This window comes from Scylla paramamosain, chromosome 20 (genome assembly GCF_035594125.1).
Source record: "Scylla paramamosain isolate STU-SP2022 chromosome 20, ASM3559412v1, whole genome shotgun sequence".
NCBI lineage: Eukaryota > Metazoa > Arthropoda > Malacostraca > Decapoda > Portunidae > Scylla > Scylla paramamosain.
In genome coordinates, this window is record NC_087170.1 from 12,062,046 (window position 1) to 12,066,494 (window position 4,449).

The 4,449-nt window shown below is 45.2% G+C and overlaps 1 protein-coding gene across 2 annotated transcripts in view; it reads left to right on the forward strand.

Moving 5' to 3' along the window:
* Positions 1 to 1,396: 1,396 nt before the first annotated feature.
* The window catches only part of LOC135110326 (collagen alpha-1(III) chain-like), a 99,738-nt gene continuing 96,685 nt past the window's right edge, over positions 1,397 to 4,449 (forward strand). Inside the window, exon 1 of one of the 2 annotated variants that reach the window (XM_064022552.1) lies at positions 1,397 to 1,434. The gene's annotated coding sequence lies outside the window, so the exon portion shown is untranslated. The remainder of the gene's footprint in view (positions 1,435 to 4,449) is intronic. The other variant, XM_064022551.1, reaches the window with a different exon arrangement.

Below are 4,449 nucleotides of genomic sequence, written 5' to 3' on the forward strand. Positions count from 1 at the left end.
ACCGCACCAGGACAAAAGAAGCATTGTATCTCTCAATGGCTGGAGAATACACACAGGAAGACATAAGTGTTGATGAACCAAACATGGGGTGAAGACAATCATGGTATTATAATAGCTATGATTATGCCCGAAGGCAGAGAAAGACCTTTGATTCTGCAGGTTAATTATACAGCCAGGTGACGGTGAGAGTAGTGATTACGGTGAGATAAAGAGACATCTTCACTCTCACCTGTGCTGCTGTCGAGAAAAGTCGTGCTATACTGTTTAAAATGCTCTAGAGAGAGAGAGAGAGAGAGAGAGAGAGAGAGAGAGAGAGAGAGAGAGAGAGAGAGAGCAGTATTTCACCACTTCTACTTATCACGTCCCCGTTTCCTGTTGGTCTTTACGTAACTCTGAACACCAAACACTTCATTACTAGTCCATGTATTAATTCCCACACGATTTCTAAATAAAATTCACAACATTAATTTTCACTCAATACATACACTTCACTGCACTCCAACATACACACACACACACACACACACCACTGCATGCTGGAATGGGTGAGGTACAGGTGTTTTAATTGGCATGCACAGGTTGTAGCGACACTGTACCCGTGGGAAACAGTGACTTCAGCTGTGACTCGCTATCAGTGCCTCTGTAGTCATCTTGTTAGTACCCCTACGACACCTCCCTGCTCTCCATCACGGTATCCTCCTCCTCCTCCTCCATCTCCTTCTCCTTCTCCTTCTCCTTCTCCATCTCCATCTCCATCTCCATCTCCTTCTTCTCCTTCTCCTCCTCCTTCTCCTCCTCCTCATACATTCTCCATACCATTATCATCCTCGTGTGTGTGTGTGTGTGTGTGTGTGTGTGTGTGTGTGTGTGTGTGTGTTTCTTCGTGGTAGGGTCAAATTAATGGGCCTACTTAACATTCATAATCACATAATTGCTTCTTTCATAAGTAATTGCATAATTGAAGGTCACAGCATTACACTATATTCGTTATAATAATGATGATAATAATGATAATAATAATAATAATAATAATAATAATAATAATAAGTTAATTGTAATTCAAGTAATCCCGGATGTGGTGGCTCTATTATTATTATTGTTGTTGTTGTTGTTGTTGTTGTTGTTGTTGTTGTTGTTGTTGTTGTTGTTGGACAATGAAATAATTTAGAAATCCGGTTATAGAAATGGAGAAAATGAAGTGAGAGAGAGAGAGAGAGAGAGAGAGAGAGAGAGAGAGAGAGAGAGAGAGAGAGAGAGAGAGAGAGAGAGAGAGACGCATTGTTGTTGTTGTTATTGTCATCGTCATTGTCTTAACCATTTTTATTACCTATCCTTTTTCATGGCCATTATCTTTATTCTAACTCGCCTTCCATTTGCTGCAGGTGAGTGTGGCAGCAGCGGGAGGCGGCGGTGGCGTGACGCGCGTCCTGCAAGGTAAAGTGAAGTAAACTAGTAAACAGACATAGAAGTAACGGGATGATCTGAAACTTAATTGATTATTCACCCTGATAATTAATTGTTCACACACACACACACACACACACACACACACACACACACACACACACACACACACACACACACACACACACACACACACACACACACACACACACAGAAAGAGAGAGCAAGAGAGAGAGAGAGAGAGAGAGAGAGAGAGAGAGAGAGAGAGAGAGAGAGAGAGAGAGAGAGAGGCATTTGTTGTGGTTGTCTACCGTGTGATGTCCCGCTGCTTTCAGAGAGAGAGAGAGAGAGAGAGAGAGAGAGAGAGAGAGAGAGAGAGAGGTGTCGTCCGGTGTGAGAGGCCCATGGAGGTGGTAATGGTAGTGGTAGTGAGAGTAGTAGTGTTTAGGTTAGGTTAGGCTAGGCCAGCTTTGGTTAGGTGGTGGTGGTGGTGGTAGTGGCAGTGGTTTTGGCGCTACTTTTAAGGCAACAACAAATATTTAGGTCCATTACAAGAACGCCAGAGGACATCAAATTAGGGAGGCGAAAGTAATTCATAAATATAAAAAGGTAGTGGTGGTGGTGGTGGTGGTGGTGGTGGTGGTGGTGGTAGTTTCTCTATCCTTTCTCTGTCTACCACCATCACCACCACCGTCATCGTTACGACCACCACCATTGTCTCCACCTCAACCATCACCACTACTGTCATCATTACTGTCACCACCACCACCCCCATCACTACTGTTACCTCCCCATCTACCACACTCATCACCCCTCCTCCCACCACACTCACCACACCACACCCATATTACCTCCTCCTCCTCCTCCTCCTCCTCCTCCTCTTCTCATTTATCATCCCCACCATCCTCCCCCCTCTTCACCTTTACTCCACACCCCACCCCTCTCCCCCCACCTATCATCCCTCCCACCCCTCTCCCCCACCCATCCCTCCCACCCCACACCCCCACTTTCGTCCCTATTGACCTCTTCACCCCTGTCTAACCCCGCCCCCTCTCCCCATCACCCCATCACCTCCTCACCCCTCCCTCACCCCTGCTTCCTTTCCTTCCCTCTCCACTCCTTCATTCCTCCACTCAGTGTTCCCCTCCTCATTGCCCTCCCTTCCTCCTCCTCCTCCTCCTCCTCCTCCTCCTCCTCCTCCTCCTCCTCCTCCTCCTCCTCCTCCTCCTCCTCCTCCTCCTCTTCGCCTCAGGTTAGGAGATTTAAATTCCTTCCTTGGCAGTGATCTGTGTGTGTGTGTGTGTGTGTGTGTGTGTGTGTGTGTGTGTGTGTGTGTGTGTGTGCAAGGAGCTGCACCTGAAGGAACAAATAATTAGACAGACACACAGACAGGTATGTAAGTAAATAAACAGCAACATTGCACCGGCAGGTTGTTAGTGTTGTTTGTTATTATTCCGCGCAGCACACATAAGTAAGAAGTGTTGGTTGTTGCTGTTGTTGTTGTTGTTGTTGTTGTTGTTGTTGTTGTTGTTGTTGTTGTAATAAGGAAAAAATGTTGATGAAGGAAAATTGTAATTATTGTTGGGATGGTGGCTGTAGTAGTAGTGCTTGTTGGTGTTGTAATAATAGCAGTAGTAGTAGTAGTAGTAGTAGTAGTGCTTGTTGTTGTTGCAATAGTGGTAGTAGTAGTAGTAGTAGTAGTAGTGCTTGTTGGTGTTGTTGTAATAGTAGTAATAGTAATGCTTGTTGATGTTGTTGTAATAGTAGCAGCAGCAGCAGTAGTAGTAGTAGTAGTAGTAGTAGTAGTAGTAGTAGTAGTAGTAGTAGTTACTGTTGTTGTGAAAATAGGAGGAGGAGGAGGCGGAGGAGGAGGAGAAGGAAGAAAAAAGTGTTTTACATATCAAAGTACGCGCAAAGACACCGACTATAAAATTCTTTCTTTATTGTGTGTGTGTGTGTGTGTGTGTGTGTGTGTGTGTGTGTGTGTGTGTGTGTGTGTGTGTGTGTGTGTGTGCGCGCGCGCGCGCGCCATCGACAGCCTGCAACACACGTGGCTGCAAAACCTTCACCCTCAGGCTAGACATGAAGGGAAGATAAAGGAACGCCCACACAAAGGAACACAAAGAAAGCACAGATATCCGCAACCCTTTTGGTCCTTAGAGTGTTGTGACTGTGACTGTGAGAAACTTAACCGTCTTAATTGTAACAAGCAGGTGTGTTCACATACATTTATAATTGTGTCTGTTTACCTGTATATACTTGTGACTGAAAGAAATTTGATCACTACCAACAACTGAAAGGAACGTGACCTCATTACACCTGTGATTGTGTCTGTTCGTGCGTGTCCCCGTAGCTCAGAGTTTGCGTTACAATCTCAAGAGTGTGAGCCTAATGATGGTTGAACAAGAATTATGTACTTTAACGGAGCGGGGGGATCGTCAAAACATGGCTAATGGTTTGTGCAATCTTTGAAAATAGTTTTAATACTCGAAGTGCTTAAAAATGCGAGTTTAAGTGGCGTTGGATTATGTTTGGCAATGTACTTTGTGTCAGAATAAACCTAACAATTTAACTTTAACCTAACCTAACCGAACCTAACGTAAGCAAACCAAGCCAAGCTAAACCTAACCTAACATAAGGTAACCTAATTTCATTTAAAAACATAACATAACCCAGCCCGTCCCAGCCCAGCCCGTCCCAGCCCAGCCCAGCCTAACCTAACCTTCCCTTCCCTCTATATATTCTTTGTCTAACCTCGTAGTTTATTTACAAAGACCGATTTCTCCTTTACACTCTCTCTCTCTCTCTCTCTCTCTCTCTCTCTCTCTCTCTCTCTCTCTCTCTCTCTCTCTCTCTCTCTCTCTCTCTCTCTCTCTCTCTCCTGGCCGGGATCAAGGACGGGCGGAATGCGTGGCGTGTCCCCCTCCTGTGTCACTGTGGTGGTGGTGGTGGTGGCGGTGGTGGTGGTGATGGTGGTGATGACGAAGGAAAAATGCGGTGGTGATGTGATGATAATGATGAAGATGTGGTGATATGATGATGAGG